At 40.9% G+C, this 15,936-nt stretch overlaps 1 protein-coding gene and 1 pseudogene across 2 annotated transcripts in view; both read right to left on the reverse strand.

Moving 5' to 3' along the window:
• FGF14 (fibroblast growth factor 14) overlaps positions 1 to 15,936 on the reverse strand; it is a 621,907-nt gene that overhangs the window by 491,300 nt on the left and 114,671 nt on the right. The window lies entirely within an intron of this gene.
• LOC123582009 lies at positions 13,069 to 13,164 on the reverse strand (annotated as a pseudogene).

The following is a 15,936-nucleotide window of genomic DNA, read 5'->3' on the forward strand; positions in this document are numbered from 1 at the left end:
GACAGTAAATGATGCAAAAAATCAGAGGCTGCAAGGTCTTAGTGTTGCCATTAATAACAGGAGAATGTGACTTTGACTAATTTGGTAGTGAGTCTGTGGTATCTGTGCTGATAGTCACCCTTATAAAATTAATGGAGGCCAAGATGTATACATTGTGAAGTCAGGGATGCTTGCTAAAGGTACATCAGAAATGACACAAGGATTAATACTTCGCCTGACTTTTTTTTCAGTTTTAATTTCAACTATTTTATCTGCAGATTCATTTTATCAACTGCCACATTAGTAGAATATGGCCAATTTTACCAACCTTATTTTTAAACAGATGCTAGACAACAGAGAGATTGTGCTTGATGAAAGTTTATTTTGGAATGCCTGTCAAGAAAATCTATTTTCGAAATCATTATTGACTTTATATTCCTATTTTAAACAACCGCAATGTGACTTTGCCTTAAATTCATATATCCCTGTTTAATTCTAAAGTTGTGTTTAAGCTGAAAGTTAATGCAAAACTTGGACGAGCCACCACTCGCTGTCATATAGGAAAGACTCTATCAATCTACTTTCTGTGTCAGACTCCCCTCCCTCCCCTGGGGAGCATGCCATGCACTTGATCCCTCCAGATACATGTGGGAACAGCACTGGGGCCCATGCCGTGCCTATGGGGGTCACTTAGAAGCTTTCTAATCAGCTTAACTCACCAGTCAGCTTGTGCCCTGCAGACTCACTCTTCCATTTCCCAGAGGAGGGACTGGGAAGGGCTCCAGGCAGGATCAGGAGGCCAGCCCCAGGCTCTGCTCTGTTGCTCTCTATTATCCCTCTGGAAAGCATCCCATGCTAGGAGGATCCCAGGAGAGAAAGGACCTTCCATAGCCTCAGTCATTTACGAAATCTCACCAAGGGGAAAAGGGAATAAAGTCGAATGCTAAATACCCTTTTTTGTGAATTTTACAACTGTTCAAACTCTTCCTTGATGCGAGTTCTCATCTGCTAAAGTGAGCCCACGGAGGTGCTCCTGCACTCGGTGACTTCTTAGCTTGCTTATGTAACCGATCTAATTTAAGGCATGTATTTTTAAAATTTACATCCTTCCTGTCCCTGTCCGGGTCATTATTATCTGAGTTAGACTGGAAATGATAACACGGCCGGGATCCTATCTGTTCAGTTCACTTTACAAAATGATTGGCCCAGAACCAGATGTGACCCTTAGAGTAAAATGCTTCTGTCGGGCTGACAGTGGTCTTTGAACATCCCCTTTGAGAAATGCTTTCCAGGTGGGGGCCACTCATCACTGAGCCTAAGTGTCTGTGCTACCAGGTTCCATAACTGAATTCTGATGAAATCGCACATGAGCAGCTCAAGTCCTGTCGGCAACCCCACTAATGCCTGCAGCCCATTAAAAAGAGGCTTCCCGGTCACAGGCTAAGATTTCTGAAGTGTCCCTTTGTTCACAGAAGAAGAAACAGAGGCCCCGGAGGTAAACTGGTTTGTGCGGAATTGCAAAGCTAATTGGCGGCTGTCTCCTGAGGCTCAAGGGTTTGCCCACCAGAGAATAAACAGTGGACAAGTTAAAAATTCTAGAAAGGTAGCTTCTAAGATAAGAGAGAACAAAACAACAATATATACTGACATCAGCTCCTAGCCATCCCTTAAAGTTACTCTTTTATGAGCTAAAGCATTTAATCAGCATGCTGGGTAGTTAACTGAGTGGCTGGGAATGGATTTAAAATGCATTGTTCCTTCAAAAAATAAAAACCAAGATGCTCTAAAATGTAGAGTTTTCAACCCCCAAAAGTAAGCTTCACTCTGCATGTACTTTGTGTGCAAAAAGAATATATTTCATTAAACTCCAGGGTATGTGTTAGTCTGCAAAATTCCTCTCTGCTGCTATCATAATGTGCCTTTGTTAATTTTCAAGATAAATGATTGAAAGCAAACAGCAATTGTGAAAGAGGGAATCACATGCCACCAAATCCATCTGCTCTAGGGTTTAAAGATGAAGTGCACCGTGAAACCACCTGTAAACGGAGTGTGTCTGAAGCCCCTTCTGCAAGTGGTCTGCACAGCGTGTCCAAGGAAGGAAGATGGAGTGACAATCTTGTTATAGACTTTGTGACTTATACACCAACTGGGCTTATTTTTTATTGTCTTTTAATTCGGGGGTTTTTCATAACTTTAAAAGTATTAAGAACTTATGAACAACATTGGAAAAAAAATTACCTGGAATCGCTTAAGAAATGGCCATTGTTAACATACAGCTGTATTTCCTCCAAGTATTTTATATGCGTATGTATACACAGACACATAAATAAAGACAGATAGATGGATAGATAAGATTTATTATGGTTTATACAATGTTTTAATCCTTTTCCACACAATACATTTATTTTACTAGCTACTGTCATATATAAGCTTATGTATTTCTTTATTGTTAGAGGTTTGGCTTATTTCCACTTTTTGGCTATTAAAAGAACACTACCATTAGCAATATTCCAACAAAATTTACATGTTATATTTAACCAATTCATTTGCTAGAGTGTTCTTTTTTTTGAAGTTTATTCATTTTGAGAGAGAGAGAACATAAGTAGGGGAGGCACAGAGAAAGAATGAGAGAGAGAGAATCCCAAGCAGGCTCTGCCTTACCAGCGCAGAGCGTGATGTGGGGTTCAAACTCATGAACCATGAAAGCGTGACCTGAGCTGAAATCAAGAGTCGAATGCTGAACGAGCTGAGCCACCCAGTCACCCTGCCAAGGCGTTCTTCCTATTCCAACTGAGAGCTCTGTGTTATATGACTGTCTTTATTACTATTGTCTATTGTCCCTCATCAACTTATAACACTAATAAACTTATTGATCTCTTACTCTATGCCAAACACTGTTCTAAGCACTTTTCATACATTTGTACATTTTAATCTTCGCAATAACTTTATGAGACAGAACTAGTATTATCTTTTATCATCTTTAAAGAGAAGAAGAAACTAAACCACAAAGAGAGCCCTCTGTAACTTCCCTAAGGTCATATGGTTAACACAGGATGATCGGGTATTCGAACCCACGAGTCTGGGTCCCAGGCCCTGCTTGGAATTGTGAAACCGTACCATGTCTCTAAAGGATAAGATTGCGTGTTTATTAAGCATGCTCTTTTAATATATTTCCCATTTTTAAAAGTACCATGTAAGAACAGGAATATTCATGTGTTGGGATAACAACTAATTTTTGAAGAAAATAAAGCATAGGAAGGAAATTGTCCTAGTGACTCAACCTGCTTCATTAAAACAGCTTCTTTCTGAACCTAAATGTCCATCAACTGATGAATGGATAAAGAAGTTGTGATTTATATATACAATGGAATACTACTTGGCAATGAGAAAAAATGAAATCTGGCCATTTGCAGCAACATGGATGGAACTGGAGAGTATTATGCTAAGTGAAATAAGTCAGGCAGAGAAAGACAGATACTGTGTGTTTTCACTTATATGTGGATCCTGAGAAACTCAACAGAAGACCAGCAGGGAGGGGAAGGGGGGGGGGAAGTTATAGAGGGAAGGAGGCAAACCATAAGAGACTCTTAAATACTGAGAACTGAGGGTTCGTGGGGGTTGGGGGGGAGGGGAAAGTGGGTGATGAACATTGAGGAGGGCACCTATTGGGATGAACATGGGGTGTTGCATGGAAACCAATTTGACAATAAATTTCATATAAAAAATAAAAATAAAATAAAATAAAATAGCTTCTTTCTCAGTACAATTGACATTTGTCTTACTTCTCCTCTTGCAGAATCACAATCCACAATGTCTCATATTTTTTTGAGAGAAAGACTATAAAGTATAGTTCAAGAAGTTTTAAGTTTATAATATAAAGTTTTAAGTTCAAGAAGTGAATAATGGAGCATTGTGATTCCCATATTTGGGACTATCCTGGCAAGTTGCAGCTGAGATGAGTTCTAACTTGACCCTTTTCTAGACACAACCATAGAGGAGATGCTTATCTCTCTACATGCCACATTTCTAATCTGAAAATAGGGCCGTTAACCTCTCCCTTGGTGCTACGGTGAAGATGAAATCAACCACCACAGGTAAAACCACTGGCACAGTGGCTAATGTATACTAAATGATATTTTTTTTCGTCTTCTGCCTTGTTCCCTGAAACAAAGCAAATAAAAATAAAACCCAGTTTTAAACAACACAGTTTAAAGTCTAAGCTTTTATAACATAACGAGTACTGTCTCCTTGAGAATAAATCCTTCAGGAACTCCATTTGAAATGTCCCTAGCCCCGCCCCTCCCCCACCCCCGAAGAATATGCAAGCACCCCTTCTCCTTCTCCCAGTGAATACACAGGATGCCTTCAGAGTCTGCTCCCAAATGTTACACTGTTCACAGAGTTTACATCTTACTGGAAACAGATGGACTCAGGACATGATGCTCAGGGACTGGGCCTAAAACTGTATTGGGTGCTTGACCTAATATATCAGGGAGGAAGCTCTCTACATGGTAAATACCCATTACAAGCATCATTTGAGTCTATTGTGGCTGCAGCTCTATATGTATTAAATAATTGTTATTTCCTTCATTCAGTCTGTTCAAATAATAGTCCCTCCTTAGGCCACATGCTGCAGGAAAAATAGGCAATGATTTCAGCAGTCTCCAGGCATGTCAGCCCCTGAAGAATAAATAACACATTTATCTTTAAAAAATTATGTAGCAGGTCGAAAAAAATGTCATTTTTAACAGCCGGCACCAGAACTCCCCTAAGGGAGAGAACTGTCTTTAAGAAAATACCTGGATAGACTGCTTTAAGCAGGGAGGAATGACCTGAGGGAATGCTCTATGTGAAGACAGCAAATCCAAGACTGCTCCATGAGACGTTAACAGAATCTGGGGGGGTGAAGGAGGCATCTAGAGAGGAGAGTGGGCGAGGCATCTGGAAGAGTGGAGGGGATGGTGGACAGCAGCAGGACAGAAAGGTTTGATCATACAGAAAAAAGAAGTGGGTAAAAAAAACAACAAAAAAAAAAACCAACTCCAAGTGACAAGGAAGTCAGGGCATTGAGTTATTCACTAAGTCAGTTTGGTTCTGCGACATAAACCGCCTTCATCACTGCAAACCTTCAGTAAAGCTGTCATACACACCAATGTCTCGTTTGAATGGTGGTTTTGGTTTCACTTCTGAGCATGCGAGTGACAGAAAAGAAAGAAGCTCCAGCGACTGAGATAAAAATCAGATGGAGAACTCAGCGGAAATATGAAAACACATCTAGGGTGAACATGAGAACATGAGCCCCTAGGAAATAAGAGACACTGGGGGGAGTTGGGAGTTTAAGTCAACTTTCTGTACACTTCAAAGGGACCTAACATAAAATCTACATGAATGAAAAGAAGCACTCTCCAGTTGACAAGCATAAAAAGAACAGGACAAAGAGGCACTTTCCAAGGGACTTGGGGAAATGAATTTAGACTTCATCTATTTCTGTTGCAGCCTTGTATTTTTTTCCCAGATGCTTGAGCTTTCAAGAGTATGACTTATTATAAAATCATTTTATATGCATTTTAAATGAACTTAAGTCACTGTTTTGGTGAAAAGTAAGGCATTCCTTCTATAAGCTATGAACAGAGTGGTGTCAAAACTGAATTTCCTGGATGCAGGCTCTGAGTGTGCTCAGAAGGCAGTAAGTGTGGCCCATGGTGCTTCCACTGTTTCTTGAACACTTGTATGGAATTAGAAATGGCCACTGAAGGGTGGCTCCCTCTCTGAAAACTCGACTCAACAGCCCAGCGAAGTATGCATGTGTCACACACACAGTATAGCATTTCTGGCCTCACCTCATCTCTCTCTTCACAGTTATCCATCCTTCAAAGCAAAGCAACCAAATCCTCACCCCCTCTGCCATTCCTCTGACCTATTCCACCATGCTCACCAACAACCTCCTAATTATGCACTTACAATCTGTCCTTTGTCCCCATCCCTTTCCTTGTTCCCTTAGTCCCAGAATATTAACAGTAGCCCTGTCATTAAACTAGTCACCCCAGCTGGGAATCCTTGACTTTGTTTTCGCTATGCATCCCATTATTACTCTGATCCTAACTTCTCCGTCATTATGTAGTTTTTCTTCCTCCACAAATATCTGAAATGCTTTGTGTTTCCAGATCTGGTCCTGCATTCTGTTTGCTTACTCCATATGCATGCCATGCATCACCTGTCACTGAATACCTCTCCAGATATCTCATCTCTCCCAGATCCTAACCTCTACTCCCAATCTCTACTTCCCAAAAGCATGTTGCACAGGTCCCTCTAGGTATCTCATCAGATAACTCAGCATCTCCATGTCTGGACCAATGGAGACAACAAGAGAGACCCTGACAGGATTTAGCCTTCCTCCAACCAGGTGCATCTCACAGCTATACCAAGGAAACAAAATCAGATATTTGCAAGGCAAAAACAGTATCTTCCACTAGCCATATAATAATGGATAAACTCCACCCATATGTGAATTAAGAAGATGCCAGAGATTCCAATCTTGCTGCCCCACTTGTCCCTATCTCATTATAAGTCATCACTTAAGCAACCATCTGAGCCACCTGTTTTTTAAATTTGCATTTAAATTCCATTTGGTTAACGTACAATGTAATATTAGTTTCAGGTGTACAATATAGTGATTCAGCACGTCAACACCCCCTGGCGCTCATCACAAGTGCTCTCCGTAATCCTTATCACCCATGTAACCCCTCCCCTCACCCCCTCCCTTCTGGTAACTTATGCAGTTATGGGGGCTGGCTAGCCAAGTCCAGTTCCTTCTTTATAGTTAGGAGTCTGTTTCTTGGTTTCTCTCCTTCCCTCTCCCCCCTTTTTCTCATTTGTTTTGTTTTTTAAATTTCACATATGAGTGAAATCATATGGTATTTGTCTTTCTCTGACTGACTTATTTTGCTTAGCATACTATACTCTAGCTCCATCATGTCTTTGCAAATGGCAAGATTTTATTCTTTTTTATGGCTGAGTAACATTCCATTGTGTATATATACCACATCTTCTTTATCCATTCATCAGTTGATGGACATTTGGGCTGTTTCCATAGTTCAGCTATTGTAGATAATGCTCTTACAAACATGGGGGTGCAAGTGTACCTTTGAATTAGTATTTTTGTATTCCTTGAGTAAATACCTAGTAGTGCAATTTCTGGATTGTAGGACCATGTCTTATTTAGAAATTATTTCATCTATCTTAATTATAATATCATAATTAACTGAGCAACTGTAACAATAATTGATTTCCCTTTCCTTCTAGAAAAATATATCTTTATCTCCACTACATTTGGTGCTCCCTAACAATATGTTTAATAGAATGGCTCTGTAGACCAAAACTTCCTCATACCCACTCTACTCTCAGTGTACTACCCTCAACATTTATCTTAAGCTCAGCCACTAAGAGCTTCCCAAAGTTGTGGTTCCTAAAATTGCAGTTCTCAAAATGCATTCTACATACACAAGTCCTCATAAGGTGCTCCATTTTTAAAATGATATTCATAATAAAAAAAAACATAGGGGAACATAGGGAAAGGGAAGGAAAAATAAGATAAAAACAGAGAGGGAGGCAAACCAAAGAGACTCTTAAATACAGAGAACAAACTGAGGGTTGCTGGAGGGGATGTAGGTGGGGGGATGGGCTAAATGGGTGATGGGCATTAAACAGGGCACTTGTTGGGATGAGTACTGACCACACAGAGCCTGCTTGGGATTCTCTGTCTCCCTCTCTCTACTTCTCCCCTGTTTGTGCTCTCTCTCTCTCTCTCTCTCTCTGTCTCTCTCAAAAATAAATAAATTTTAAATTTTAACAAGGCAAAGGAGAGTCACCAAAGGCATAAAAGAAAGAAAAAAGAAAGAATAAATCCTGGATGACCATATAATTGGACTTGTTTATTCATTTAGAAATGACAGCTACAGGGGCACCTGGGTGGTTCACCTGGTTGAGCGTCCGACTGCAGCTCAGGTCATGATCTTACAGTCAGTGAGCTCAAGCCCTGCATCGGGCTCTCTGCTGTCAGCTCAGAGCCTGGAGCCTGCTTCAGAATATGTGTCTCACTTTTTTCTGTCCCTCCCCCCGCTCACATTCTGTGTGTCTCTCTCTCAAAAATAAATAAACACTAAAAAATTTTTTAATATTAAAAAAGAAGAAATGACAGCTACAAACTTGTATCCTCCTGATGTCAGATAAAATTTTTCATAGAGCAAAGAATAATATTCATAGCCCTGTAATAGTCTCTTTAGTGATTTGATGAATGTTCTTGCTACACAGAATAAAACCATTCTTTTGGTTGTGAATGTTGCTTCAAGGGCTATTTCACTACTTCATTAAGAAGAATTTCCAGATTGTGCATGTGTGTGTTATATGAAATACATTCATGGTAGCTGTTTTTCTAGAGATGATAAAAAATCTAGAAAAGTAACTTTTGTTGGAATTCTTTACACATGTGTATTTCCAGAAGCAGGGTGAGCTAATGATTGGTGTGATAAATGCTTGTTCATATTTTTATCAGATCAATAAGCTTGGTTTCTGAATAACTTGGAAAGTTACACTAAGATATATATCGCACCATCTTTGCACGGAATTTTTCTCTATTGTGTTATTAGACTGAGAGTACACTATATTCCAACATTTCTAAGGATCTTCTTCATAAACTCTCCACTCTTTTAGGCCTGTGTTTAGTCAGGGAATAGATAAGCCAGAACCTTATAGACCAGCCAAGGGGCGCCTGGGTGGCTCAATCAGTTAAGCATCAACTCTTGGTTTCTGCTCAGGTCATAATCTCATGGTTCATGAGTTTCAGCCCCGTAGCAGGCTCTGTACTGACAACATGGAACCTGCTTGGGATTCTTTCTCTCCCTCTCTCTCTGGCCCTCTCTCTCTCTCTCTCTCTCTCTAAATAAAATAAACATACGTACATATATACATAAGCCAAAATAATACTTTGATAATTTTTTGTACTTTCATAGTGCTTAGTAAGTTCCAGGCACCGTTCTAAATGTTCTTAACACTTACAACTCCCAATGAGGTAGGAACTATTGTTATTCCCATTTACAAATGATAAAATGGAAGCACAGAGAGGGTAAGTAATTTGCCCAGAGTTACAACAGCCAGTAACTCAGGGCATGAAGCCAAGGTAGAGGCTTCAAAGCAAACAATGGTAGTTGCAGAACCATGATCCAAGGTAGGGAGTCGGTTGAAGGATCAAGGAGAGGGAATGCTTCATGGACCAGGGTTCAACAACAAAGCAGCAGCAGAAGGAAAACAAAAAACAAACAAACAAACAAACAAAAACTAGACTGTATGTCTCTGAGCCATGGCTTAAAGATTCTTAGAACATTCTCTGACTGAAGGCAAAATTGGTCTCATTGTTTAGGGCAGGCTCCAACCTTATAGATGGTATTTAGTAAACTCACTGGGGATGTTTTACTTTGAGGGGCTAAGGATCCTAGACAATCACTGTGTATCTCCTAACCAAACATGTCTATATCCTCTCTTCTGACTGCATGATGAGCATTTCCTCCCCTCAGTTTTAAGAATGAGCTGTTCCATTTTCTCCACTATTGCTCGTCTGTCCACCTCGAAAGAAATTCCCTGCTCCTCAAGTATCCCCATCACACAGAATCTGATCAAGTTACTCTTCTTCCATAAAATCCCTCTTTTCCTTTTAAAGGAGGAAATAGCCACAATATTTATTATCTGCATATTGCACACAGTCATGTATTTCATTGAAATGTCTTGTTTTTCTGCATGAGCATCTCGCCTGGCAAATCTCTGTGGCCAAAGACCATTTAGGGTTACTTACCTCTATGACTGACTCATAATGCTCATTAGTGTGGATAGCTTGTACAAAATGCCTAATGGGCATTTGTTAAATGAACATATCAGTGGAAAGCATAATTTAAGTGTTACCCTGCTTTTTCCATCAACCCATTCATGTGTGGTCCACAAAAAGTGCCCAATAAATCTTGATTGATTAATTCCTTCGCCGTTGAGTCAGAAATTGTGGAATTAACAACAAATACTATTATTACAATCTAGTATTTGTTATTTTAAGTGAATAACAGTTAACAATATGAAGTGCCTCAACTGCTTTGTTTAATTGCACAGAACCCATGCTACAAACACTACCCCAGGGATTCATTTCTAAAGAAGGCAAACACTTTCTTCCTTCTTTCACGCCAGGGAGGACACACGGCATATGTTTTGGTCCTAGTTGGTCTTCTCTGTCTCTGACACATAGCTGACAACAGTTCATAAATCTGAGTTTTCATGGTGATAGCAATTAGAAAGAAGGCTTGTAACTCAAGGCTACCAAGTCCCTTTGCATCAATATATTCTGGGTTTGCTTTGACCTTTTTGAAAACGTTGCATATGTATGCTGCATGTTTGCATGTATTCTTTCTGGCATTACACTGAGACTGTGAAGTTAAATGTCACTGCAGCCTAGCTATCCAAGCCACCTTATCATATGACATTATTTGGGATATAATCACAATGAGCAAATCTGTTCCATAGGAACTGTTTAAAAGGTAGACATGTACCTTTTTTGGTAATTCTTTGTGAAAACATCTCTACTGATGCCATGTCCTTTTTATTCTTCTCCCCCCCAAATACTTTTTTACTTTATTTATTTAAATTTCAGACCAGAACTATAGGGCAGGTCACATAACAATTTATATCTCTATAATGAGAAAAGATCTCAGTTGATCACATGTCTAATACTGAACGCTTAAATTTAAGAATGCTCTTGCTTTTTAATACAAACGGACAAGATGACACAAAAATACACCAAATAGGATTTTAAAAATGAGACACTTCTAAAATTATTGTTACTATGCATAAAATATTAGTCTTTTTACTTCCCCCATTAGACCACTCGCCCTCCTCAAAAAATTTTATCTCTGAGAGAATAATTCTTTGGTTGCTAGAAGTTCCACTTTTTTCCCTCTGTCTTTCCACTGCTCGAGCATGCTTGAAACTCTCTTTAATCATCCTCTATGCCAAGCATCAGGCACAGTGCCTGGCACACTGTAGCACTCAGTAATTGTTTGATCAGTGAATAAGAGAGAATCTTTTGAAGTTACACAAACGAACCAAAATCTTTCTTTTGAGAATGGATGATAAAAAAACATTTGCCTCAAAGGATAAAGTACTCTTTCAAGTTGAATCTGTCTACAAATCTAAAAATTCAAAGGCTCTAGTACATTACCTCGGCATTTTATTTTTTTTCCATACCACTTTGAAACAATAATTTTGTTTTATCTAGCTTTTTAATTTCCTTCAATCACAAACATGAAAAACTGAGAAAGTAGTCTGTGTTCATGTTAGCCTGCAAAATATAGCGTGTTGCAAACTCACAAAAACAATCTGCCATAAATAGGACAGTGATAGTCTCACGTATCTTCATATTCTCAGTGATTAAGAGGAAAACCGATTCGAAGTCCATAGCTGAATTCACACTGATTCAGTTTTGTATTAATTCTAAATGCAGACAAAGATATTTACTTCCTTTTTTATATAAGATTTTTTTAAATGTTTTTTTTATTTATTTTTGACAGAGAGAGAGACAGAGCATGAGCAGGGGAGGGGCAGAGAGAGAGGGAGACAAAGAATCCGAAGCAGGCCGCCAGGCTCTGAGATGTCAGCACAGAGCCTGACGTGGGGCTCGAACTCACAGACTGTGAGATCATGACCTGAGCCGAAGTCGGTGGCTTAACCGACTGAGCCACCCAGGCACCCCTACTTCCTTTTTTTTACTACACCATAATAACATTTTTTAAAGTTTACTTATTTATTTTGAGAGAGAGACAGAGAGAGTGAGTGGGGGAGGAGCAGAAAGAGGGAGAGAGAGAATCCCAAGCACGCCCTGCACTGTCAGCCCAACACGGGGCTTGAGCTCACAAACTAAGAGATCATGACCTAAGCTGAAATCAAGAGTCAGCAGTTAACTGATTGAGCCACCCAGGCACCCCGCCCCCCCACCCCACAATAACATTTAGAGAATCAAAAGTACTTCAAAACCTTCAGAAGAAAAGTATTATCTAATTTGTAAATAGTTACCTCCTCACACTGTAGCGACCACTTTTTGCTTATTGATGGAGTAAAATATATTTCTTTCATTTCATATATGTGAATGGGTGGTGTCTTCTCATTTTTTTTTAATTTTTTTTTTTAATTTTTTTTTTCAACGTTTATTTATTTTTGGGACAGAGAGAGACAGAGCATGAACGGGGGAGGGGCAGAGAGAGAGGGAGACACAGTATCGGAAACAGGCTCCAGGCTCTGAGCCATCAGCCCAGAGCCCGACGCGGGGCTCGAACTCACGGACCGCGAGATCGTGACCTGGCTGAAGTCGGACACTTAACCGACTGCGCCACCCAGGCGCCCCTCTCATTTTTATAAGTGTGTCCCCTTGGACATTTTTCCCTATAGTCTGAATTTGGCAGTTCTCTTTTCCCGTTGCAGTGCCCGTAAGTGCCAAGGTCAGCCCCATGGCATGGTACTAACACCACCACACCTGCTCCCCTACCAGCCCAGCCTCTGGACGCAGGAGTCCCCAACCCTGAGGTCCAGAGCAACAGCTCATCTTTGGCTCTCTGGACCCAATCAACTTTGGTTTTGTGCCAGCTACCAATTTTCCCATTAAATTCTAGTGCTGTCCCTGAATCCAACCCGAACACAGCACCGTGTTTCTCTGCATACGCAAGTCTTGGCTGTGGTCGTGAACTTACGTCTGGAGTGAGTGATAGGGGACAACCTTGAGCTAGGTCCAAGGCCACGTCACCCTTCCCTAGCAGTTTCACTGCCTTGTCCCTCCCCATCCTCCCTTTAAATCACATCATTGCTCTACCCTACACAGTTGTCACCAGCCCTAGAGACAACCTAACAGTGGCAGAAAGCCACCCTGCCAGTGAGTACTGCTCGGTGGGCCAATCCAGACCTATATAGTTGGTAATTGTCCTTTAGTGGAACGTATACTGTTGCAGAAATCAAATAGAAGTCATCTAACCAATAACATTCTAGAAAACAACATCATTCTTTTCTACTCTGTATCGCTTTCACATAAAAATTTTGCCTGTCATCCTTGGGCCATGCTAATCTTCTCAAATTGTTACAATTTTAGTAAATGTGCTGCAGAAGCAAGTGCTCACAGGAAAAAAATTTTTAACTTTTTTTTTTTTTTTTGAGAGAGAGAGAGAGAGAGATGTGGAGCATGAGCAAAGGAGGGGCAGAGAGAGAGGGAGACACAGAATCTGAAGCAGCCTCCAGGCTCTGAGCTGTCAGCACAGAGCCCGACATGGGGTTCAAACTCATGGACCGCGAGACTAGGACCTGAGCTGAAGTCAGACGCTCAACCGACCAAGCCACCCAGGCACCCCTTACATAAAAATTTTTAAAAATCAAAACAAAGAGAGGGTTGAAATTGAACAGTATTATTTTTTAGTAAGCTGCATGTTTTCTTGGGTCTGATTCTAAAAGCAGAAAAAACATATGCTCTTGCTAAAAAAGGTGATTGATACAGATTCTCTAACTTTTTGGCTACAAACTATGGGAAAGTACTTACCGACTCACTAACTCAAAATAGCCTTATGAATTCCCTACATTCTTACGTGAACTATCATTTAAAAGGTAAACTTGGCATTTTTCTTCTTTTGAAATTTATAAATTTCAGGGCATTTTATACACTGGGCTTGATCTTTTCTTCATAGCAGAGAAACCTTCTGAACCTTCTGAATATGCTAGCAAGTTCTTCTGTGTTCCACTGAGAGCCCTAAATACAGAAGGTCTGGGAGAAGAAAAGTGGGGAAGTTTGCATGGTGTTGCTAAGAGAAACCTAGTGGAGTTTATTACTTCCCTGTCTCAAGAATCTGTTATCTGTTCACCAAAATATATAAATATAAATTAAAATAGATGGATTGATAAATAAAACTTTCTAACACAAGATAATTATCAACCACAAGCTAAGGGGCTGCACATGACATTAAGCTACGCTGGAGAAACTGAGGCCAAAATTTCAAGAACCTAATGTGAATATAGTGGGATCCTAAGAATGAGGCTGCAAAAAAAGACAGCACTCAGAAGCCGATGGCTACAGTGCGCCTGGAAGGATTCACGTTCCCAAGCAGGTGTCTGCCCCCTCACTCTGGTTCTGACCACCATGATCGGCCACCCCTCCTGCTGTCCACTCGGGCTTTTCTGGCCACAACCTGGAAGCACTTGAAAGAGGAGAGAAATGCTTCAGAGTCGCTGCAATGACTCAGCACATTAATGCTGACTCTACGGTTATCTGATTTGGAGCCAGCCTGGCGTGTGACCCCGGGTCACCCAATCCCACCCACTGCAGACTGACCAGCTGGCCATACCTGGTGTAAAACTTGTTCTTTGGGCTTGCGTCTCATGAGTTCGCATGAATCAGTGCTCAATACTAAACTAGCCTTCCTGGGTTTTTTAAGCCTTTTGTCACACCAGAGATTCATGGATAGGTTTTGAAAATGGCTTGATAATATTCCACTAATGGCTCTACATTTTGTGGGGCTGTGCTGTTGTTAATAAAAGGTCTGTTTTCCATGAGTTCAAATTAACTGACAACAACTAAGGGAGTTTAAAAGAAGTCAAATTTTACCTGCCAAACATTTCCTACTATATGCTCCAGAGTAAAATAAATATGGAAATTTCTATGTGTTTTCAAAGCAGAAGATTCAAACATATTATTCTTCTCGAGGGTAAATCTTTCACCCTATTATCTTCCAGAATTTCAAATGTAACAGGAAAATGTGAGATCAGTATCCTAAACCACTTCCACAGGTAAGATCATATTACTATTTTTTTTAAAGGATTAGCACGTCAGCTTGTTCTGGGTTTTCATATATAGAGTATTCACTACAGTGTCAACTACATGCTAAGTACTCAATAGACAAGAATTCTGAGCTTTTCCTTTAAGGCGTGGGTAAGACTTTGTGATTTCCAAGACAAAAGTTAGCAAAACAGGGGCTCCTGGGTGGCTCAGCTGGTTGAGACTTCGGCCTAGGTCATGATCTCGCTGTTCCTGAGCTCGAGCCCTGCATCAGGCTCTGTGCTGACGGCTCGGAGCCTGGATCCTGTTTCACATTCTGGGTCTCCTTCTCTTTCTCTGTCCCTCCTCAACTCACACTCTGTCTCTCCCTCTCAAAAATAAATAAACATTAAAAAAAAGTTAGCAAAACATACACCAGATAGAAGAGATCACTGTAGCTACAGCAGTGGCTTGAGACTCAGCAGGATAAGAAACATCTCTATACGAACACATTTTTTTTTTTAATTTTTTTTTTCAACGTTTATTTATTTTTGGGACAGAGAGAGACAGAGCATGAACGGGGGAGGGGCAGAGAGAGAAGGAGACACAGAATCGGAAACAGGCTCCAGGCTCTGAGCCATCAGCCCAGAGCCCGACGCGGGGCTCGAACTCACGGACCGCGAGATCGTGACCTGGCTGAAGTCGGACGCTTAACCGACTGCGCCACCCAGGCGCCCCCGAACACATTTTTTAAAGCATAGCGTCAACCAATACAATGAATGGCAGGGCAGGTGGAGTGCAAGACCACAGTGAAAACCCAGTGTGGCTCTGGCATCTCTTAGGAACACAGCAGGCCACAGCAACGGCTCTGGTTTCTTTGGAGGACACGTGTGACTTTGGCCCTCTCTGGGAGATTGAGCTCACAGCGCTTTGAGCAGGAGTCACAGACATCAGCGGCACATGGAATGTACTCATCAGGCTGAGATGAAAATGACCTTTGCCCAGGGCCAGCCCTTTGCTCATGGTCTTTCCGGGGTCAGCAAATAAGAGAGGCAGTTTTTCAGGCAATAGGAAAAGAATCCACACATTGCTGTCCCCTGCCAACCCCACTTCTCCATCCACAAACCCCTGTCAACAGGCTC

This window comes from Leopardus geoffroyi, chromosome A1, assembly GCF_018350155.1.
Source record: "Leopardus geoffroyi isolate Oge1 chromosome A1, O.geoffroyi_Oge1_pat1.0, whole genome shotgun sequence".
Classification (NCBI taxonomy): Eukaryota; Metazoa; Chordata; class Mammalia; order Carnivora; family Felidae; genus Leopardus; species Leopardus geoffroyi.